We start from the raw sequence: 25,261 nt of genomic DNA on the forward strand, positions 1-25,261 counted from the left end.
TTGAAATGGAAGAAAGAAAAAAAAAAAAAGGTGTTTCTGTAGCCATTAACACCCTAATTAACACCTTACTCTTCTTTCAAAAGAAATTAGTTGGTAGGAGAGTTGATGGAGCTGTAGCAGCTGGAGGCAAAACTTTCTTGGCTAGTAAGCTTGCAGCATGAAAGCGGGGAGGGGGGAAAATCATAAAGGAAGAGCTTGGTTAATGTCCTGAAAAGAGAAAGTGTAAGCTATTGAAATAGGGCAATGAATAAAAATCAATATAAAATAGCAGCGGCTGGATCGCTGCTGCTTTCACTTGGCGTGTGTTTGTTGGAGGCAGTACTGCTGCACTGCAGGCTGGAAGGAGGTTTGCCAGCTCATTGAGGGAGTCTCCTCCTCAGCTCCATGACAGAGAGCCGCCTTAACTCCATGTTGAAATGGAAATAGTCACTGGGGCAAGGCAATTTTTTGTAGGGACAAGTGCGTCTGTGGGAAAGTTCTTGCCAACATTGTTAATGATACAGTTTCATGACTGCATTAAGCCAGCCTGTGTGTGGGCTGGCGTCAAAAAGGGAGGTCCCAGCCATGTGTTTCTGCCGCCTCTCTGGTGCCAGTGCGAGCGTGAGTGGTAAACTGTAAAACTAACCTAGGGAAAAGAGCATGGGAGGGGTTGGCCAGATCGCATCCCTGATTTCTCACATCTGATTGCACAAATGCCAGCGCTGGCGCTGGGAAGGTTGGCTGTGGGGCGGAGGAGAGAGAGGCCCTTCAGCTGCAGCTCTGGCTCGGGCTGCTTGACAGCGATGCGCACAGTCTGAGGCAGGGGGTGGGGATTCTTTTATTGTTATTATTTTAGATGAGTCATGTCATTGTAGCACATTTCAGGATAGAGATTTTGTCCGGGAGGCATTCGGTGCTTAGGAGGCTGGTCTGGCTCTGGTTCCATGTAGGTCAGTGAGGAGTGCGGTCTCTTGTTCCCAGCATATCACTGCAGCTCCTGCCAGCGGGAACGCAGGGTGTCTTAATTAATTTTGCTCCGCGTAATACAGCACACACCTAAGCCTCTGATGGAGCACAACCATAGTTTCCAGTTTAACAATGCATCAAGGCATGTCATTAATATACAGTTACATATGCTAAGTCCTGTCTTATGTAAGCAATAACACACAACAAGGTGTGTTTTAGTCAGCCAGCGTGCATACATCTTGGATGTACTGGAGCAGCAGTGTTGCTGAGGGCTATGACACACCCAGGGCGTGGGTGTATTAGCTGACTAATCCACATTTTGTAGTCTTACTGTGCTTATTAAATACATTGAAGGGAAAAATTTTAAAGTAAATTATAATCTGAATTATCAAGAATCAACCCACTGCATAACTGGAAGTGAGCAAAAACATCTCAAAGAAGTAACTGAAACTGCAGGGCTACTTCTCCCTTTGAAACTTGCCTTTTTGTTTGTCTTCCTAGCAGGTAGCAGCCAGGAGCTGTGGAAACAGCTGGTTCATGTTTACTGAGCCATTACTCCCTCAGATGCTGCCATTAATCTTGAAGAAGTTGTCCTGGTCTGAGTCTCAGCTCTTAAACTGCAACCCATATATAAGGGGAAAAGATTAATGGAAACTAATTTTCTGTATATTCTGTCTGATATCCATTTTTCTGAGGTTTTTTCCATGAATCTCAGGAAAGAAACATTTTTGCCTTCATATTTGGACTTTGAAATTTCAGAATTATCAATTAATTTTAAATTGAATTAGTAGTTACCTGCATCATGTGTAGGTGATTTTGCTAGATCAGGTCATAATGGTGAGCCGTTTAAAGTTCATTTAAGGAGAAATATAAGCTGTGAGTGGCACAAATGCACAGAAAGTGACACAATTCTGTTGGGGTTAGTGCTCTCAGCATTTGGGAAGTCTGCACTTTTATCTCAGATAATTCTGCACTGTATTTTTCAGCATGCCTATAGACAGCATTCAGTTTCCATCTCTGCAATGTTTCCCTCTCTGAGTAAGAATTAACGTGTTTTTCGCTATTTTAAAAAGTACTGAAGTACTGGGTTTGCTGGATTTTCAGTCCTTTTGCAGTTTAAAGATTTTAGTTCTTAAAGCCAATGTTGATGATCTTATACAAACACCTGCTTTCCTTCAACTCTGTAACTGGAGAATTTTCTTTGGCTCAAAGAACGCCTATTGGACATTCACTGTTGACCTGATGCTAAAATTATTGCTATATGTTAACCACCCAGTTCTCAATGTATCATGGATGCCTGGTTGTATTGATTTCACTATTACTATTATCCTAGAAATTAAATAACCCAAACAATAACCTTCCATTCCCCCAAAATCACCTAAAAGTTCTTCCAAAACTTTATTTACCTATTTATAAAAACAAATTGCTGATGAAACTTTAAAACATATTATTATATAGACTTTGTCCCTCCTTTGACTAGAGAAAACTGAGAATTATTCTGCTGATGTCAAAGCTGATATCAGGATAGTCAGGAATATACTTTTCCAGTAAAAGTGCCCAGGTGCAATCAGGCATTGTATCTTGTGTGGTAACGATACGCCTGTGCACAAAAACAAAAGAAGTTCCACCACCATATAAAGCATAAAGTTTAATTGCCCTTAGTTTACTTGTGCAGCTAACAATTCAAATGTTCTTAGCCTAATTACTGTGCTGTTTTGATACAGTTAACCCAACATTTTGACTCTCCTTTCCATAGCTGGTTGGTTCAGGTTTTTTTTCCCCCTCCATACCTCGGGTCTTGTTTAGGTTCTACAGAATTTGGCAGACCTATATTTGGCCCTGCATGCTTTGGCCTAATTCTTAGTTCTTTTAAGCCTGACCTTTAACTGCTGTTCAGAGTTCAAATAAATAGTATAAGTGGCTGTTATATCTGTTAATCATAACATCATTTAGGTTGGAAAAAAACATTGAGATAATCAAGTCCAACCATGAGCCCAAGACCACCAAGTCCACCAGTAAACCATGATCCTTAAGCATCTGCCCAGTTTCTGCTTCTCCTAATGCAGTATTTAGCTGGTTTGGTTGCACAATCATTTTTTTCTTTCCCAATTACCTTAAGTGTGATAATAGGTAAGCTGTTTTCTTACTGTGAACGTGGTGCTTTAGAAAATGTCACCTTTACTACTTACAGCAGGAGGTTGTAGTATGTGAAAGTGTTTGGTGTTTTAGAAGTTTTCCTGGAAACCACAGTTAAAGAAAATGTATCTTTCAGAATGTTGTCTTTTATGATCTGTTGTCCTTAGTTAAGAGTCCTTAACAGGACAAAAAATAAAAGCTTAACATCCAATGAATGAATACTTTCCCTAAGCAATTTCCTAGCAGTGTTAGAAGCAATCTGTTTGGTAAAGCCCCAAAAACTGTATTTCAGTGACAGAAAGTGGAAAGTTAGCTTAATTATTTATCTTCAGTCATGGCAAAATTATTGTAAGATATAAAAGAGGAGTAGTTAGCATCTACCTCTGCAGCTTTAGAACTGGAAAATAAATTACAGCCTATGTTAATTGGAGCTCATTTAAACATGGTGCAGAATGCCATTATCTGTGTGGTATGGTACTATGGTTCAAAATCAAAATTTACTTAAAAGAGATTATTACATTTTCCCCCAAGAATTGTAGTTCAGCTCCTTCCTTTATCTAGTGAAAAGTTGGTGTTTAGGAGAATGAATGACTAAAAAAATTGCTTGCTATCATTAGGGTAATTTACATAGTATGGAACAAGCCACTTACATGGTTGTGTTTTTCCTGCCCAGTGTAGGTGTGAATCCTCAACCAAAGTTATTACATGTTGTAATCAGTTTTCCTGTATGTGACAGTAGTATTAATGGATATAATTTCACAGAAAAAAAATAATTTATATTGACTTGATGAGATCCCTTTTGATTTAATTTTATCTCTAAAAATAAGTACATATCCTGCAGAAGGTTTTTGTATTAATTCCAGCTTATTCTACAACCTTAGAAGTTATCTAATAACCCCATAACTGTATTAACTACTTTTTGTTTGCAATTGCTTTGACGAGCCACTTATTAACATCATGAGTTACTTGATCCGAAGGAAAGTAATTTCATGTGAGAAATTTGTGAAGACCAAACCTCATATGTCTGAGTTTTGCTTGGACAAATAGGCGAGGGATAGTCACTCATAGTGTGCATCAGTGACAGGCTCTTCTGCTCCTTAGTCTGAGGCTACAACAGAGAAACTTTCAGCTCTCAGTAGCATTTTATCAGCAAATCAAATCAGCACAGGCTCACGGAAAAGTTGAAATGAAGAGGTTTGAGTGGGTTTGAGACTCTATCTGTAGAATATTTTTTGCATTAGAGGTGTTGTATCGCATATAGTTGGGAATTTATTATGAGAAAACTTAGAATCTGCATTTTTATTGTGTTCTATTTTTATTACTATAAGAATTCCATAACTGATTCAATATTGCTTGAGGGTATGAAACAGTGTACATGGGCAATACTCCCATCACAACCTTGCAATTTATGTTGATTTTTATTTATCTGAATTTCCTACAAGAGAAGTAGAGTTATAAGTCCACTGTTCAACTGGAATAGAAGAAGGGGAACATTTCTGGGTGTGTCCACCAGTGCAGCTGAGTAGGCTGAGCGGGCACGAGGTGCTTTATAGCCTTTGTGTACTGCTATGGTAGTAACAAACATATTTAAACATCTGTCATCAGTCTTTTCTAGTTTGATTTCTAAAATAATAGAGGGACAGGGAAGACAGCTGTGCTGGGAAGTCTATATGGCAGCAAAATGCTTAGGAGAAACATTGTGGTGATGCTATTGAACAGAACATGCTTAAAAGCACGTTAGCCACAAAGACAGCAAAACAGCAATTTTTTATTTTGTCTTGTGACATAGACAGGGATTAATATGGCATGAGTGGTAACTTATTATTGAGATTTTCTGACTTCTGTGGTGTAACAGTTGCCTGTAACTTTAGAATGTTCAATCTGTGACTTTTCAATAAAAGATGTTATCCTCAGGTTGAAACTTACATAAGCTATTCTTGATGAAATTTTCAGGTAATCCCGGAGTAACCTCAGAGTAACCTCAGAGTAACCCCGGAGTAACCCCAGAGTAACCCAGGTGTAACCCTGTAGTAACCCCAGAGTAGCCTCGGAGTAACCCCGTAGTAATCCCAGAGTAACCCCATAGTAACCTCATAGTAGCCCCATAGTAACCCCATAGTAACCTCGTAGTAACCCAGGAGTAACCCCGGAGTAACCCAGGAGTAACTCATGTGTAACTTCGGAGTAACCTCAGAGTAACCTTGGAGTAAATTCGGCGTAACCTTGGAGTAACCTCGGAGTAAATTTGGAGGAACCTCAGAGTAACCCTGGAGTAACCCCGTAGTATTATGTTGTTATTATTATCTGGTTGTAGTTTTGAAAATTCCAGTGGCTTTTGTTTAACTCGGCTTTTCTGAGAGCTTGCTGCCTATGGCAAGAATTTGGCTTCTGTTTTGACACTGTGGGTTTGCCATCCCTTGAAATCTTTCCCTATTTGAAATGTTTTAAAAGCTTAAAACCTTAAAAAAAAAAAAAAAAAAGTGGTAGCTTCTTACGTGCTCATTAAAGATTTCTTCCATATTAGAAACAAGTATCTGGAAATTCTGTTCTGCCTGAGTATGTTAAATCTTCTTGCAATAAGCAGCTGGTTGTACAGTCCCCCAACAGCTGCTGCTTCCATTTAACACTGTGTGCATCATCCCAGCCTGAGCCTGCGCCTTATCTTTACCACTCCTCAGTGCAGTAAGATTGTAAGTGTGCCATACCTAAAAATAAATATGTTCCAGTGTAGGGCGATGGAGTGGAGCAAGAGCCTGCACTTCATGATTCTTGCTTTGGGCTAAAGTTGAACAGAGCTGCAGAACTGACAGCAGAACTTCAAATTTCCCAGTATATTCTGGGTCACGAGAGCCAATGGTCTGGAAAATGTAAATTTAATGCCTGAGCTAATGTTTTCACGTCTCTTGAATTATTGTGATCTAATGTTTGAATTCCCACAGGTTGGTCTTCTTCATGGTCTCGTGGAATCAAAGCAACAACTGGAGCAAAGTCTGTGTTTTAGCCAGCCCTTTAAAATGTGCATTTCATTTCTTATATGTATGTTTTCTGTGCTTGGTTTAAAAATTTGTACCTGAAAACTTAATGTTTTAATCAGTCTTAAAAACTGATTTCTTACTGAAAGGCTATTAAAAAATGGTATCTAACTGATCTTTCCGTTTTTCTGGATGGTATGCTCTGGTTGTATGCATTACTGTTAAGCATAGCTCCTATTTTTTCAGTACCAGAGTGTGACAGATATTCTGGAGCTGAGGGATGCAACCTTGGGCAGTTGAAGAAATTTCAGGGAAAATGAGGGCAGCTGAGCAGTATGGCAGGGTTGAACCAGTTTTCTCACTAGAAGAGAAGTAGAATGTTTCAAGTTTATGGCATGGAAGTCTTGATTAAACATCAGGCTTTCTGAATGTTCCTGTTAACAGTGGGGTTTCTTTTGTTTGGGGGTTTTGGATTTAGTTTGGGGGTTTTCTTCCAAATCTATAACTCATGAAAATAATTTTCAGCTGTTTCATACACACCACTATAAAATTCACTAGTGAATTTGGCACATTATTTACATTTATGCATAGCTTTCCTTTCTAGGAAAAACATTTATTGGTTTGAGCATATACTAGGTGCCTCAGGTAATCCCTCTGCAATTCTGAAACATGGGTTAAATATGAACATGATTTTTAATTAGGTTTCCCTTGTGCTGAACTTTCTGCAGCCTGGTCTGTTCTCCATTACTTTGCTGGTCAGAAGTTGTTGACCTTTAGATTATGCTGCAAAATCCATCTGTTGCTGCAGGCTTCTGTAAAGAGAGATGTAAAGAAATATTATCTCCTGTCAGTCAGCCATGTAAACAAACTTGAACACAGGCAGCGGCTCAGTTTCCAAGATCTGAGTTCATTCAAAATAAGGAGGGAGAGGAGAAGCTGTGAACCAGTGCTCCCTATTCACTGGAGAATCCTTTCTCAGCTGTTGTGCCCTACTAAAATGCCATTGTCCTATTTTCAAATCCCCCTGCTCTCCATGGGAGAAGCTGCTCTGTGGATAACCCTAACCACTAATTAAATCCTCTCCTGTGATCTAGGAAGAGAAAGGCCATAACCTCCATTTGCTTATCTCTCTGTGCCCTCCCCAGTTGCCAGCTTCCAGCTTGTTCTTATGGCAGTCTCACCCAAGAGACTTCCTTGTTAGCAAGCTGATATTTGCACTTTTTGTTATGTACCCATCAGCTGTCTATTTCCATACCCAGAACCACTCTTTGACATTTCCCCCAATATAGTGTTTTCTGTACCACAGCCTTTAAAACTATCTAGAGAACTTATTTTCCTCCGATATTGGTTGGTGATAACAAATCTTTGGTTAACAGATAAACTACAAGTTAGTGGCCCTAATGTGTTTTAAATATGGTCATTCAAGTAACTTTTACTCATATAAATGACACTGATGTGTCTGAATCTTTTGTGTCAGATTTTAAGTCAGACTGACAAATAGTTTTCCTAATTATAATGCAATGAGGTTCTTGCTCCTTCACTTGCGTTACATTAATTGTCAATGCCTTTTAATTATGCAAATTTTCCTCCATTAATCTGGTAAGCACACTGTACTCAAAACTATTTTGGTTATGTTGTCAGATGTGTTTGCAACATTTCTAATTTTAACTTCCTATATTTAATATTCTCTCAACTCTAAACCTGTGATTTCTGTTTTTCATTGAAAAGCTATCATAGTCTACTTTTACTGCACTGGCATGTCCTATGGCAGTAGTATTCTTTAATCTGTTGTCTTTATTAGAAGCTTTTATTTCATTTAGAAAATGAAGAGAGGTTCTGCTTTTCTTGGCTCCAAGCATCTAGTCAGAGGACTCCCAGAGTATATACCCGTTACAAAATTATTCTCTTCTCACAGTTTTGTATGGCTTAGTCCTTTCCACTGCAAAAGTGCTTCCCAGTGGTACTCACATTAAACAAGAGCAAGTACACCCATAATTTGTTCTCAGAGTCAAAAGGTGGAGATGCTGTTACGATATAATTGTGTCCATGACATGTATATGTTACAAATACATGGGAAAATACTCTGCAAAAGCTTCTCTCATTTCTGTTTACCTGAGCAAATTCAGAAATGGCACCATACAAGAAATGTCACTCTGAGTGTCAATTTTGAGGAGAGTCCCTCTGGTGTATGAAATTTTTGGATCAAAATATGGAAAGGATGGACACAATTAGAAAGAGTTTTATCCAGGAAATGTTTCAAGGGAAATTATAAGAAATAGTTTCAGGCTGATGAAATAGCCTTCCTTCATATGGGGTATCTATCAGAGGACTTCCTATTGTCTGCAGTCTTCTATTTGTCTTAGAATGTTTATGTCCATAGATATTGAGGTGCTAAAAATAGCTTGTTGGAAATGTATGGTGGTAATTTAGATTATTGTCTGTGTTGTTCTACCAAGTTGATTAGTATGTATTATTTAGCAAAGTCAGTCATCCAGGTTATACTTTGAGGTGTGTGCTTCTCAAAAACTTGTCTCATAAGAGACAAAGACGCCCCTCTTCATGTTTAGGGGTAGTTCTCATAGCTCAAATGTTCACCAAATGAACATACATCATCTGCAATGGAGGTAGTAATCATTATTTACAAAGATTTTGAGAAATTACTGTAACTTTACATAAGAATTCACTTTCTAGACTGACACAAGAAGTATTCTTCTTCTGAAGAGGGAAAGTCTTGGACTCATACCACAAAGATCACTTTTCAGACTTCTAATTTTTGCCTGTCACAAAATTTAATAATCTCAATCTGGTTTTTCAGTATATAGCATTGTCTGAAAAAAAATTAAGGTGTTACAAAAAGATATTTTAGAATAATTTGATTAATTGAGTAATAACAGGTCAGCTGGTCCCAATGGTACTTGTCCAAGAAATTGCTGAGCTTGTAGTTCTGATATGCAGCCTATTGGGTAAACCATTATATAGACTAACATTTTTTAAAGGGCTCCAGGGATCATTCTGGCAATTAACTCCAGCTTCTGTAAGGCTGAATTATTAGGCATGATAATAGGGAAGGGATGGGTAAACAGAAAGATAAATACAGTGGATTACATAAGAGTCAATATGATGTCTGTGGAGGGATGTCATATTTATCCAGCTCCTTCAAATGAGTCAGTAGTGTGTGAAGAATTGTAACATGTTTGATATAGTGGATTAGGAGTTTGAAAGTGCATTTCTTAAGGCTTCTCAGTAGAACTTTCAAAAGAAGCTGTGAGAAGCCATGACACTGAGAAGTTCTTCTCATAGATTAATAGTAGCTTAAATGGCAGAAAATAATAAATGGCCAGTATTGCGCCATAAATGTAGGTTATTTTCATAAGCCCACCAGGATCTTTGTTCTGCAATGCATTCATAAATTACCTGGAAAAAGAGATGTGGAATGATATGACAAAGATTTTTTGATGATACAGAATTATTCAAAACGAAGACTGATCATGAAGAGTTGCAGACAAATCAAAATATTGATGAATGGGTGACAGAATTGCAGTAACATTTGGTAATGATAAATACTGAATAATGTATCTAGAGAAAAATCCTCCTAACTCTTATACAGGCCTTGAGGCTTGCTGAAGATTGATTCAAGAAAAATGTCCATGAAGCTAGAAATGAGTAAGGAGCTCCTCTGTGGCTGGTCAGGCCCTTTTGTGGACTGCTACCTGGTGTAATGAGCACAACTTTCTAATTCTGGCTAAGGTCAGCCTTCAGTCATTAATTACAATAGCCAGTCAGATGAGATAGGCTTTGTATAGGCTTGTTGGAAGTTTGGGAGAAGGTATGTGCTAGTCCTTGTGCTGCAGCAGCAGGAAGAGGGCCAGTTGGTGGAGGGCTCTGGCAAGCTGTAATCCAGTGCCCCAAATTGTAGTCCAGGAGCCTAAAGGCACTTGCCTTATCCATCCTTGAGTGATAGGAAAGTGTAAGGTCTGGATCCAGAAAGATCACTGGGCTAAGGGACATTGATCACATATCAACTTCTTTGGGAAGAGATTGGAGCATGTGTGTACATCTCTTCCTTAAAAAAGTAAAAGGGTACCGGGAAGCTTGTTAGCAGCCTCCTGGCAGAGATTTTAATCCCTCTAACAGTTCCACAGGCAATGCAAGGAGAAGGGGCTCTCTATGTACACCTTTTCTCTCTGGATTCAGTTCATTTTAGCTCTTGCCAAGCCTTGTGGTATTGACCACAAATGGAGACTGGAAACAGCTGGAGCTGTAAGAGGAGGTTTAGGCAGGGAAGATAACACCAAGTGCTGGCATTGTTTCAGCATCTAGGCGAAGACCTAATTGGAAGGCAGGGAATCTTTCCTTCCTCAGATGACAGAAATCAGATCCATGACTTTGATTTTATTGAAAGGTGGTAGCCAAGTACTTGTATGTTTTTTTTTTCCAGCATCTTCTAAGGTGGTCTCTTCCTTCTCACCAACTGTATTCCAGAGGACCATATCCAAGGCTTTCTCAGGGACTCAAGAGTGCTGATGTTGGTGGTTGTTACCCTCTTATATCACTGTCTCTACATGTAAATGATGAGTGCAGCAGTGACCTCCTCTAATGATGTGAAGGAACCTGTCCCTATCATGAGCTAAGTTTGCTGATTTTGTTCCCTGGGACAAATTTCCAGCACCAGCTCATGGGTGTCTGTGGAAGGATGTCTGGGAAAACTGGGTATGGAATGATCAGGATACATAAGGCAGTGCACAAGGGGAAGAAGGTAGGAAAAGATTAGCAGGAGAGGAAATGGTATCTTCTCTCAAGATGTCTCTCTTTAACCCTGCTAAGGAACATTTCTTGTGTTTGGTAGCTTTGGCCAGCTGTAGGCATACCTGCTGTAAGCAGCACCTTAGAACCTACTGGAGCTTTTGGTTGGTTCTGTGGAGGGAAACATCTTTGAATAGTCAGGAACTGCCATTATTTAGAAGGACAACATCCCTTCTTCCTGGTGCAAGGGACAATTTCTTTAGATTTGTCCTGGGACCTAACACAGGAAGAAGCTGTTTTTCCTGGTGAGACATGAACTTTAGGGAGGGAAAACAGAACAAAGAACTTATCTAATCTTCCCCATTCCATGTACTACTGCCAGCACTTGGCTGGGTTTTGCTCTGATAAGTGGTGGGTTCCCCTTTTTGCATGTGGGTGATGAGGGAAGTTCTTGTGGGAGAAGGAGCTTGGATTATGGGGGGGAAAGAGCACTTTTGGTAAGGAAGGAAAGAGGGAAGAAGGCTGTATGAGTGAAACAAGTTCTGGTCATGTTGTATCAATTAATGTGTGCCCAACCCACTGATTCATACACAGGTAAGATCAGTCCATCTGCCTGTGCAGACTGTGGGCTTGGTTTGCATGGTAGCCATTTGAGATTGATAGTCCTGTCATGTACCAAGAGCAAAGAACTTGAGGCCAGGGAGGTGGAGACTCAGTCTGACCCAGCAGTCAGCACAGAAAAAAGGTAATATGTCATTCAGCTGATCTGTCACAAATCCAATTAGTAAACCAAGAACCACACTAATAAGTGTTGCATAGTTCATAGGCTAAAGTATGTTCACACAAACAAAATGTCTGTCGAACAGCAATGGCTAGTTAGTTAATTAAAATGATAGATTTACTGTAATTTATGAGTGAATGAAACCAGATTCTAAATTCACTGAGTACGTAAATGATTGGAAATGATTAATTGGCTTTTATTAAATGAGAAGGAGGACTAGCGAGTGCTGTGTTCTGAGCAACTGACATGTGATAATGACTGCTCCGGCAGAAAAGCATAATGGAAAGTCATCTGAGTCACTCATTAACATCTACTACTGCCCTTTCTGTAAATTATAAGTCATTAAAGCCCAATGTAGCTACTCTGGAACTTAAATAATAATTTTTACCTTACTGAAATGTTTTATTTGATTTTACTATAGTAGTCTTAGAGGCTGAAATTATTTTGAGCAGGTTGGGGAAAGTAAACCTGATCCAGAAAGCCAAAGCCTTGTCTTACATTACTGTATTGAGGGATAAAAATTATTTTAAAGTGTTTCATTGTCAATTGGCTTCTTAGTTTCACTGCAAAGAGTGATGATTTCCCTGGCAGTTCAACATGTATTTTCTAAGAATAGAGTGAGAACATCACCTCATTTTTTACAGATCATCAGATGTCCACGAGTTGGGGGAACTTTGTGTTGGGCTGAATTTAAATCAGCAGTTTAGATGTGAAAGACTCAATATCTCATTAGCAATCCCTTGATCCACCCAGTTCCCCTGGTGGTATCCCCTGGGTGATAATCCAAATCATTCTTCAAATCTTTATAAGCAATCAGTTTTAAGTACAAGTCTCAGAAGATAAGACTTCCTGCTAGTTAGTTTAACCAAGAAAAACCCCAGAACACCCCAAACCAAAAAAAGCAACACAGGTGAGCCAGGGACTTTGATCAGACAGGTATTTTTTTACAGTCAGATATAGTAATTTTAGATTTTGTTTCTACATGTCCTATAATATGCTTGGCAGTCATCCAAATATAGTATTAAAAAAAGGTAACAGAGCTTCAAAATGAACCTCTTAGCTACTTTAGATTGGCCTGAGTGCTTGAAAAAGTGCAATAAATCTATTCTTTAATGTACAAAATTATTTTTATCCTGACACAAAGGTAATCTCCAGGTACTTTAGACATACCAAAAAAGGATCATGGACTTGTTTGAATCAACTATCCTTCAAAATCTCATCTAAAATTCAAAAATCCTCTGCCAAAGCACTGAGACTTTCTTTAAAAGTCTCATTGTCACTATCTCACTTACTATAATAGTTTCCTTAATAGAGTACCACTCATGTTACTTGTTCTCTCTGTTATGTGGTCAGGGCCTTTGTGGGTCTTTGCTGAAAGCTGGATTTGCTGGTGTCAACAGGAATTGAGTTTATTCCTTTTCCTGGAACAGTAATGAGATCATCACATCAGCTTTGTGTTGTGATGTGATTAAGTTTGCACTGTGACTCAGTTACCTTGTCCTGGAGGACAAAGTTGTAAGATTGGTGGGCATAGGAACGAAAGGTAGGATCTTGTGGCAGGCATCCAGGTGCTCATTCTGCATCTGGAACCATTGTGTTTTTAAAAGAATACAGTGTAAGAGTATGTAATGACTTCTTGTTTAACAAGAATCTCTCTGCCTGCATTTCTGTAACTGTTAATATCTAAATTATTGACCTAGGTTAAGTGTAAGGGCTGCAACATCTAATTTTAAGGCACACCTTGTTAGTGGTAATTGTGCAAGGGTAAATGCAAAACACTGGTGTAATTAGCTGCACATCAGCTAAAATGTTTGAGGAATTTTCACTTGAAACCTCTGAAAGAAAACAAATTGCTTTATTAAGTTAGAAATGCTTTATTTGTAATCTGTGCATATTTATTATGGAATACCCTCCTGTGATAATAGTGCTTTGTGATTTTTTTTTTTTCCGTAGTCAAAGTGAAAATGAGAGGGAAAAATACCCAGTTCTCTGCCTGATTAGGTCATAGCTGAAGGCTGGACTGCGGGTAGCTGTTTTTTACACAGTTCCATAGGGACTGTCCTTTCAGCTGAAGCCAAGTCTGCAGGAGTGACACCACTGTAAGTCAGGTGTGAGGTGCACAGCCCAGTCTGCATGAGGAAAGTTTGTCAGAACCTTTGCATTCAATATGGTTGCCTTTGGTCAGTGCTATTCATTCCTTGAACATGATGTTCACCCATGAGATAAAAGCAAAAATATTTAAAATAAGAAACTGTTTGATCTTCTGCTCATACTGAAATAGAAGGTATTTTGAGATAACAAAAGTTTTCTACCTGAAAGACTTAATCATGTATTTCAAGATTGAAGTTTAACTTGTCTCAGCAAGCATTTCATGGCAAAATAAACACAACATCACAGAGCTGGTTAACATTCAGCCACAGCTGCTGGCCTCACATTTATTAATTTATTTCCCTAGGACTTGCTCTGCATCTTTAGAGAAAAGGCACTTCCCTAATTTTTTCTCAGTAGACATTGACTTCTAGGCTGTTTATTCAAGAAAAGCATCAAAATGAGAATACAAAGGTCAATCTCTGCTGTATTAGAGAGTTACAAAGAGAAATGGTCAGTTTGTCTTCCAGAGAATGTTTTCCAATCCAAATTAAATTACTTCCTATAGGATAAGGGATTTCTTTGAAAATTCAGCAGACTTTGTGTTTACAGGGCTGACTCTGCCTTTACTGTGTACTTTGCTGAAAGTTTTCTTTTCATCTTTCTACCTCTTTATCTCGACCTTTTAATGACAAAGTCTATGAGCTCATGCTTAAGGTTCTGAGATGGTGGTAGCAGTGGAGTTTGTCCTGCATGGTCCACCACTGCCTCTGCTTCACTGTCCTGGGTCTCTGATGTCCCTGCTCCACAGACCTGGAAACCTGTCTCAGGCCAGCATTTGTGCAGTCACACCTTCATTGACTGTTCTAGCTAAATTGGGAACCAGAGCAAGTGAGTTTAAAACAGGGATCTTATTCTCCCCTCCCTGCTTTGGGGACAGGAACCACTGACAAAAATGGAGCAGACAGCTGGAACAGGGATTTTTAAAAAAATTTTTTTACTGTAGCAGCTAAACCAAACAAAACCCCTTTGGACAACGCAACTAATGACATAACTAATCTCAATTAAAATATATTTTATAAAAATAAGGATGCATTAAAAAAGAATCCATCATGGTGCCATCAGGGCAAAGGAGTTGAAGAAGCTGTTGCTTGCTCAGTTGGACATTAATGCTACTGCTACTTTTGCTAACACAGCCACCTACCTGTATGGGCTCCCCCCATCTTTTACAGCACAGACTAAAACAGATCACTGTAAATCACCAATAGAGGTGGTTCAAGCCAGCCCACTTAACTGCCATGCAGTGAGTGCATATATACATAGATTTCATATTCTAGCTAAGTAGTTGGTAATCTCTTCAACTGCTTTAGCTGAAGTGCTTGTGATTGCTTGACTCTTTACTTAATTGCATTATTTTAATTTAGCTTAAATTTAACTACACAGTGGAGGAGATAAGCTGGAGTATCTCTGATAACAGTGCCAGACAGAGCTTTCTATGTGGAGAGGATGAACAATTTAAACAGATATTTTATAACTTCTACACTAATTTCTTGACACTGTGGTATATTCCTCCTCGCCTTTCTCCACTTTGGCAATCACAACTGGGCATTTGCATTGGGACAAAATTATCCTTGCCATGGCCACAGCCTGCACAGACAGCCAATCTTATTCCCCTCATTCCATCTTCTGTCAAATATTACGCAGAATTGTCATGCATCACCCTTCTTCTTGTACTGCCAGGGATGAGTTACCAGGTACTTGAGTTTTATCCTTAAATAAAATGAGTGTTGGTCTTCCTGACTTCTATAATTAACAGTAAAGCATTATGTTGCCATTCATGCCACTAGTTAGAGTTCTTGGACTCATGGCCTTTGTATCTTTTTCTTCTATTGTTAATAGTAGACTGCCAGGTTAAAGATTGTGATTCTAAATAATAAGAGCACTTCATGCATGTGTGGAAATGGCAGTTGATAAGAAAAGATGAAGGTGACTGCATAGCACTGTGTTGAAAGAAAAGGGTGATTTATCTTCTCTTTGCAAGTTTCTGCTGGAAATCATTTAACCTTGTCTTAAAGCCCGTTTGTTTATGCAGTTGGAGCAAAGAAACTCCACTGTGTTAATATTCATCTGTATTTTGAAATATAATTATAAAGGACAATAGGATGGCATTATGTTAGAGATATCTTAAAGAATTTCTCTTATGCACAGGAGCTAAAGCTCAACAAATTGAGAAAAGCTTAAGAAAGCTCTCCCAGGAACCTTTTCCTGCCAGTCCTTGATGAAACTGACAGTCAGCCAAGAGTGAGTTGAGGCAGAGAAGGAAATTGATGTGAACTCATCAAATCAGTTGTTTCTTGATGTCACTAAAACAGCAGGGCTCATAAACAAAGTGTATGGAGTCCGGGCAAGTGTTGACAAAACCCAAAACCCAAATGTATTGACGTCTTGTCGTTATCTGCAGTGTGAGGAGCAGTGTGGGAGGATGACCTCTGAAGTAGCTGTGAATGCTTACTCACAACTTGGCCTACAGAACCATTCATTCATGTCAAATATTATTATGTTTATTTGTAATAAGTAGTGTATGTCTGTAAGTATATGTGGGTCTGTGTCAAGTGCACATTTGGACTGGCATTTTGGTTGATGGTTGTTTTCACAACTGGCATTTTTCAGCCAGTCTGCAAAAGCTGCTCTTTAATGACACTGGTGGGGATGGGAAAATAAAAAAATGGGACCTGTTCTTAATTTTGGAGAGGACCAAGAATGAGAAGTCTTTATTCCAGTTGGTGGCTCAAGTTCCTGCAGGAAGCTACTTACCCATTTGTTCGGAACATGTTCGCTTTCTGAGATACCCCCGCAGCCATTATCACTGTGCTTATTTAGGTATTGGGAGCCCAGCATGGTTATGAATAGGTACAGGAGCTGTCTAAAAAGCAATACTGCCATGGTCAGCAATGAGAAATAGGATCTTTTCACACAGACAGCTGCTTGGCTTTGGGTTGTGTACTGAAACTGGCCCTTCTAAAACCTGCAACCTATTTATTCAATTCAAAATTCGAGGCCAGTGTAATTCCCAATGACTATCACTGTTGTTTTTGTTATGGAGTCCTAATTCATTGTTTCTGTGGGCACAAAAGTACTGCTGGACTCATTTGGTGTTTCAGAGCACTGTAATTTTACATAGTGCAATACTGTTGAGATTGCCAAGCTGTGTCATCTGTTGGGCTCATCACTATTACTTCCTTTTGACCTCCTCTGTGTAATTACACACAGATGACTGACTTGCTGCTGTAAAGATACATAAATGCAACTGGACTCGTTAAATGAAAAACAGACTAAAATGATTCTCTCTGAGGCCGGTGAGAGCCAACAAGGTAGCTGTTTGCTCTCTGCCAGGCAGCCAGAGCCATCTGTCACATGACAATGAGCAAGCATCAATTTCAGAAGTCTATTTGTTTTTGTGACAGTTTTCACAATTTTATGGAAATTGAACCATTACATAAAGCATAATTTTCCTTAGAAATTGGTGTTTTATAGACTTATATCCCTGTTCAGTCATTTACATTCCTATTGCATTTTACATGAAGCATAAATATACTGATCCTTTTTCCCCTAATAACAAAAATCTTCAGAGCATTTTTCTGGATTTTGGCAGGAGGAGGGGTGGTTTTGTTTTTATTCTGTATATGCAAGACTGTCTGTGTTTGGTACTTAAGGAAAACCTCAGGGTGTCTGAATTTTATGTGTCCCTGGAAGTCAAGTCTGTAGGGGCTACAAAGGAACTAATGTTTCGTGCTTTAACATTTAGCTCAAAATCATATTTCAGAATGATTTTTCTAACATGATTTTGTAACTTTTTTTAATCTTTACAAATTAGTTTTTCATAATCTGTGCTAATTCCTAATTTAATTCATCATATTCCTGCTTTTCTTGGAATAATAAATCTAACTCATCGTGCCAAGTTGTAGAGATGTGTAATTGTTGGAGTCTTGTGTTCAAGTCCAGATTATGACAAATGTGAGCATGAGCCATCTAATTTAGTTTCATCCTTCATGGAAGTTGATCAATGAGGTTCTGCTCAGGGACAGTTAGGGATTTCGCATACTAGATCAGACTAGAATTGCACAGACAGCTTGGACAGCTCTGTTCGCATCACTCTGCCTTCATCAAGGCATAGTAGTCTTTTATCTTTATGAGGAGCATTTTAAAGCAGGACAAGGAACAATGTCACACTGTAGGTATCATTTTTTGGAGGCTGTATGCATTAAACTTCAAATTCTGAACTGAGACTTCTAGTCTGCTCCTAGGGGTTTGCCCAGTTCACCTGAGCATCGCTGCATGGCTGGTCAAGGGTTTGTGTCCTTAGACATTATGGCATTTATTAAATTGGTAATTGCTTGGTTGCTTGCATACCTCTCCTGTATGGTAATTGCCATTTAAAGTTCAGCACTTTCCAATATGCTCTGGGTGTCACTGGCTCTCCTAATAGCAAGAAGATGAGTTATCTGTGGTAACGATTCTTACCCTTGCAAATGTGCAAATGCTTGAAATTATTTGAATTGTGAAAGCATGTGTCGTGGGCTGACCTTAGTTGGATGCCCACCATGCTGCTTTGTCACTCCCCAGCTGGACAGGGGAGAGAAAATAAGATGGAAAACCAGTCATACTTTGAGATAAGGCAGTTCATTGAAGAAAAGCAAAGGTTTGCATGCACACAAATGTGTGAATGAAAGATCTCAATTTAGCTGTACTAGATGAACGTGGAAAGAACACGTATGTGAAAGTAAAGATAGTCATCTGTAGCCCATGGAGCACATCAATGAAAGTTTGATATAACTCAAAAAAACCTTTGCAGTTAGACTATTTCATGATTTTACAGGGAGACATAAATGTTGACAGATGTTGAAATTCAAGGATCTTATTCAAAGATTGAATTATTAGGCCATAAAAGACAGTATCACTGGAAAAAGAGTTATGGGAATCAACATTTAAGAAGTATTGGGGGTTACTTGTCAGAAGGTATTTTAGGAGAAAATCTGATTAGAGAAAGACTGTGAAGGATATTTGAACATAAGCGATTCAGAGAATGATTAACTTGAGGGGAAATCTAGACATGCAGTGAGTCTGTGTGTTGTTTTAGTGTTTGTTCATAACTATTTTTAGTTTGCTTTACTCCACGACAACCAGAAGCTGTTATAACAGCTCCCTAAAATAACATAAATGTAGGATCTGAGCTGTGAATTTCCCTGTTTCTTTTATAAGGGGGAAGTTAAGAGACTACCGGGGTGAGGTATACCTGGGAGGTGGTGGTCTCACCAGTTCTGGCAAGGTGAGGACAGGGAGCTGGGAAGCTGCAGGAAGAGGGATCAAGGGCTTGCAAGATTTGTGTAACCTTAGTATGTGGTCCAATTTGGCTAAAGCTGATATTTGGGGCCAGCTGGGATCATTGTTTGGAGTCATTGACATACAGGTGACAGATGAGCCTGTGTTTGCAGATGAGATCACCAGCAACAGGATGGCAAGTGCTTATTTCCAGTGCTGTATTGATGTTGGTCTGGCTTCTGAGCATGAACTTATCAACACTGCAGCCCTATGTGGAAGTCTCCTGTAGCACCTCTGAGCCATGTTTTGCCAGACAGAATGCAGTTTACTTTTGCTAATAAAGCTGTTGTGGTCAGCTGGTTGTATAATGGATGTAAAGAGGTTGCCCTATGCAGTTCTGTTAAGTCAAATATTTTAAACCACTCATTAAAGAGGGTGGAAACTACAATAATGGTTATTTTCTGGATTATAGAGACATTTCTGAAAGCGAGCTGAGAACAGCACTTGCAATAATATCAAACTTTAAAAATCAAACAAGACAGAGAGTACCTTCTGTTCAATAATTACCCTGCAATTTTATGAATCTTCACTTATGTTCAGACAATGCCCCTTAGAGTTGATAATTCTACAACAATCACAGAGCATGCCTCTGTGTGCAAAATATATGTGCTGAAGGGTAGAGAGTAGCCTCAAAGTGAATAGGTGTCAAGAAGCATCCAAAATCAATTAACAATTATCTGTCGTGTGGGAGACATTCCTTGTCAGTCTGTGAATAGTCCTCAAGCCAGTGTGGCGCTCAGACTGCCGGGAAACTGGGACGGTTCCAAGTTACCCACAGGAATGGCTTTGAACTTAGAATAAACCTCCACACACATATACAAATTAGAAGAAAACAAAACACCTCAAATGAAATTGTGGCCTTATCAAAATGAAAAGGTGTTTGTTGACTTCAGTGGAACAAGAATGTTATCCATAAAGAGAAAAGAAACATTCTTGAACTCTAAAATCAGAGCTAAGCTGTCTGATGTAGTGTGGGGTTAGTTGTTTTTTTTTTTTTTTTTTGTCAAAGATACCTGCTTGTTTTCACATGTATTTGCAGGATCTGAAGGCCACAAAGTCTTTGTAATTGTGTGTTTGCAATCCCTGACTGCAATATGCTTGCCAAAGCACACCTGGAACACTCATGCTTTTGTAAGTTTCATTTCTTGTTTTTATGGTCCAGCAGCATTGCTCAGGCCTGTTCAAATGACTGGGCAATTAGTAACATAAATATAACTTGTCTGACTTGATTTGTTCTTCCCACACACACATTCTGTGTCTCTCTCCAGCTGGAACCATGTGTAGAGAGAAGAGTAGCGAGGAAGCAATGCTATGAAGGTTTTTATCCTTTTAGAATGAGCTCTCCTACACTATGGAGACAAAAAATAACTTGTGGCCATCCTAGTGAGCGTATGATATCCCTGTAAGCACACTGCCTTTGGATGTTCCTCTGCTACACCAGCACATCCTGGCTAGAGTAACCATTAATTTTCATTAAACAGCCTGTAAATTGGCTGCACCTTAGTGCTTTAGAGAGTCCTATTCCACAGACCTGCTGGGAGCACTTGTAACTAATGTCAGATTAAACACCTCACAAAAGACCACTGTATATATCTGGGATTTGCATTGCTAGTTTTAGTTGGTTTGCTTTTGTATTTTAGAAAGTTGCTGCCACAGATGTAAAATTGCCCTAATAGCTAGAGTGCTTCCCTGGTAAATAGGAGTTCATTTTTAACTTTTCCTACCTGGAGAGCCACGTTGCCAGTTGCCTCCCTGCCAAGTCCCATGTTATTCACTCCCTGTGTGGGAGCCATCCAACACAGGGCCTCCCTGCCTCTCCCCATCCACTGGAAACCCTTCTGCAGCAGCAAAATGTGATTCTCACTTGCCTAGAAAAGGGGAGAGGACTACAGGACCCCACAGCCTGCTGTGGGGGCACTGAGGAAAGGTATTGTGCTCTGTGCTGTCTGAATTGGGAGCTTTCACTGGCTGTGTTAGCAACCTGAGCTCCAGAGAGGAGAGTGAATTTGGGTAACTTCCTTCTCAATGCGAGGTTTCCATGCCCTGGTATCTGGGTCCCTGCTTGGGATTCCTCTTTGGGGGCTGATAATCAAATGTCATCATCACAGCCTCCACTTGATAGGCTCCAAATGCTTTATTGGGTCTGGCACTTCAGTACACAAAGGTAAGGCTACGTTACTTTGTAAGAGTAGTGGAGGCCTCCAGAAGCGAGAGATCCACCTGATCCGTCATGGGAAATGATGAGTTCATTTATTATAATTCCTCCAGGCACTGCCAGATTAGGGGGAAGTTTGGAGAGCAATATATAATGAAATAAATGCATATATTTAACAAGTCCACAGCCAATGGATCTGTTAGCTTTAGTTCACCTGCATGAGTCCCTGATTGCAGTATTTCCTGGGTTATTGTGCTCCTCTGTTGAGAAGGAATGGCTGCATATTTCTGGCCACATCATCATGAGTTGTGAATAATAAACCAAGTGACATGATTTATTTGATTACTGCAGTTCTTGTGAATAGTTCACCATTGACAGCCTGGGAGGAGAAGTACCATTGGATGCCCTGGGATAAGCATAAGATGGGTCACAACACTAGAAGGTTTTCCCCTCCAGCCCAGGCATTGTGCCTCATTTCTGAAGTTACTATCCCATTGACTTATTTGCTGGGCTGTCACATCAGCTATAGCAATGTTTTTAACACCACTATATTTCTTGACATTCGTTCCTTAAAAAATGGGAATAAGGTCACACTAAGCAGCTGTGAATAGCCATCAACTTTCAGTCACCACCAGCCTGGATGACATTTGAAACAGTAGCTTTGGTTGGGGATGAAAGGCTCTGTGTCCTACTGACAGTGCCTTCAGCCAGTCAAAGATGGAAGTAGGAATGAGAAGTCTGAGATGCATATTTAAAATTGCAGGAACAGCACTTACTATGAAGACATTATTTGAAAGAGTGTCTAGAGGGCAATAGGAGCGTTCTCAATTCTTTAATGTTTATTAGTCTGGGAACTTGATTTTTAGTATTATATTTCAAGTCCTACGGAGGGTCCCAGTTAGTCCATAGAAAAAAATGTATTGCTGATTGTTTTTACTGCAGTATTAGCTGAAGGCACAAGTTCCATTCACAGAAAAGCTTCCAACAAGGGATAAATGATACTTTATTCACAGCAAGTGTCAATATTCAAGTTATGCTGACATTGAACCTGTGAGGATCTGGTAGTTCTAATAAACTAGTCCACAGCAGCTTCTGCCTTTTCCCATGTGGCTGCTCTCAGCCTGTGCCAGTAAAGCTGAGCAAGAACTGAGTACCTGTAATTAGCCTAATTATATAAAATTTTGATCAAAATGTAGGGAAGCATTGCTTTATGAGGTTAAAATATTGTGTTTGGGAAACACAAATAAACAGTTTGTGAGCAAGAGGTATGTTTTGAGGTGTCTTGCTTGTATCTGTGTATACAGGCAAGGTATTTACTTGTTGAGCAAACGGTAAACATCCCCAGCAGTTGTTTCTTTAAGAAGATGATACTTGAAGCAGAATATGCTTCCAAGACTTTTCTTCAACCAAGAAAAAGTTTCAAATATAAAGCTCCTTATTTTGCATTATTTTCTAGTTTACTTCACAGACTTCAAGTTTATGGTTCACTTGAAACCTCAACAAAGAAGAGTTTCTTCCTCTAAAAAATGGTGAGAGAGTAGTTTACTGCTGAGGTAATTTCTCTCCACTGTAAATTACAAAGTGTGACTTAGAACTAATCAGAGAAAGCAGTTCAGCATTATGAAACCAACCTTAACAGAAGTAATTTGCCCTTAAGTTTCTAGGTTTTCTTGAAATTTGAATTGCAAAAATCCCTACTTTAAGTAAGAATGCAAAACTCCTCAGTTTATTAGTGAAGTAGATGTAATATAAAACATTTCCATTGGAATAAATTTTTCTGCACTCATCTTTAGCAGCACCACAATATCTGAATAGTTTCCTGGAGTTTTTTGGAAATACTGATCGTTACGTATCAACCATGATGTTCCTTATGGCTCACCCTTGTTTAACAGGATTGAGGAGAGGAGAGCTGCTGAATGGTTGTGGGTGTAATAAAGAAAAGTAATTTTGAAATTCTTGTTAATTTGCAGTGAGTGTACAACTAAACGGAGATTTAATTGCATTTTTAATTAAAGGAATAACTATTGATTATGTCATTGAATCTGTGTTGCAGCCAGCCTTAACAAACAGCAATATTACAAGAGGTCATTAAATTAGTTGTTAAAATTCCAAATTAATGAGAACTAGAACTGGTGTGTATAAAAGTTGCAGCAATGGTGGGTAGAAGAAAAAGATAACCAAGTGAAAAAAACATTAATTTCTCAAATTTTGGTGAATGGTAGTTTTATGTCCTGTCATAATTTATTATAATCTATGGAACAAAAGGAAGATGAAACTGGAACAGTTTTTAAGTAAGAAACATGAGTAAAATTTAATCTTGAAAGTAAACAGTGATTCAGATACTATTTCTCACAAGCTCCTGTGAAGCAGGATGTAATCTTTCATGTGCAAGAGACCTTCAAATTGCTCAGGGAGCAATCAGATCTATTCAGACTGAGAGATAAAGAGCAAATAAGAGCCAGTGATCAGAGCATGGAAGTGCTGACAAAACCCATAGGCTGAGCTGGCTCCTGGCAGCACACCCTGTATTCAACCTGCAGTTTTCCTGCTAGCACTGAGTTGGTCCCCTCCCAGGCCCATGGAGGGATATCCTGGTGGATAGGAAGCATTTTTGTGGGCACTGGTGAGGAAAGCTGGTGGGGAAGCCCCAGCCACACACGTAAATCTGTGCAACCCTGTTTGGTCTGGGTGAGTTCTCTGTGAGCATAGGTGGCACTGCCAACTGGACCGGTTGGTTCTTCACCAACACCCCTTGGCTTGGATGAAGCTGGTAGTTGGCACTCTCAAGAAAATGTGTTCTAAATTTGGGTTATACTTAATTTAAATGGATGGGAGGCAGCTCATGCTGATCTTTCCCTCCTTGTGCTTCCACGTTTACTGCTGAAAGGATCTTACTCAAGCATTTGTTAGCTCGGGGAGTAGCCCCTGTGGATGGATACCATGAGAGCTTGTGGCTGAAAGTTGCTCTGCACAGTGAAGTCTAACAGGGAGGTGATGAGATGATCTCATGGGTGTTTCTGTTTCAGTCTTTTACAATTTCTGTGCATATAAAGCCATTTTAATCCTTTCTATTCAAATGCATTGTATGCAGAGAAATGTGTTCTTAATAGTGACACAAGGCATGCTGCAGCATGGGCAGGCTTGTAGGCAGACCCTGTGACTCACATGGACTAAGTTATTGTTGAAATATATCATTTTAGAATTAAACCTTTTCCTTTATACCAGATTTTATAGTTGAGCATATTTTGAATGATCTCTGTATGATGCAATTGTCTGTTTTGTGAAGAGACCATGAAGATTGTACAAATGTCAGCACCCAAAACTTAAGATGTACTAGAATGAGAGATAGCTGTAACTTTTATTTGATCTGATAGTTTTATGGAGCAAGATGCAGTCCTAGTGACCTTTCCTCCCTGTGACCGCTTGGCTTTTTAAAGTGTGCAGGATAAACAAGGGGCATGAATGTGGAAAGTGCAAGGAATGTGTCAGTAGCTGGTGAGCTGCAGGAGTTGCAGGGAAATGTTTGGTTAAGGCATAACCATTCTTTAGGAAGAGAAAGTAATGTCTTGTGGTGAAAGTACTTTTCTCCCTGTGTTGCTCCTATTATACGTGGTGGTGTTCTCACATTCAGAACCCAGATTACAAAACATTTTCTGTGTCTAGCAGGTAACATACAGAGAAGGCTGGATTTCTGAAATACAAACTGAGAGAATCAGATACAAACCTCAAGAGAGTAAAAAGGTTTAACCATCTGTAATCAGGATTTACCAATGATTTGTGCTTAGGTAATGGCATCACTGTTTTTTTTCCAACGCACAGGATATGTTTTGGTTTATTTCAGGCAGGTCCCTGTTCCCTTTAAGTGCTAAACTACAGGATGTTACGATTATAGATGTACTGACATTGTTGTTGCAGAATCGCTGCTGATAAATTAGGGTGGGATGGCAGCTGTAAATACAGCTTCTGTTGTGATTTAAGAGCGAGATGTGAAGGCGTGTTGGCCAGATGCTGGATCAATGGTAAATAGGGCCAGCCACAGCACGCTAAAGCTTACAAGTCCTT

At 39.4% G+C, this 25,261-nt stretch overlaps 1 protein-coding gene across 3 annotated transcripts in view; it reads left to right on the forward strand.

The window, feature by feature from the left end:
• The window catches only part of ULK4 (unc-51 like kinase 4), a 216,367-nt gene that overhangs the window by 186,738 nt on the left and 4,368 nt on the right, over positions 1 to 25,261 (forward strand). The gene's annotated exons all lie outside the window — the stretch shown is intronic.

Source organism: Taeniopygia guttata, chromosome 2 (genome assembly GCF_048771995.1).
Source record: "Taeniopygia guttata chromosome 2, bTaeGut7.mat, whole genome shotgun sequence".
Classification (NCBI taxonomy): domain Eukaryota; kingdom Metazoa; phylum Chordata; class Aves; order Passeriformes; family Estrildidae; genus Taeniopygia; species Taeniopygia guttata.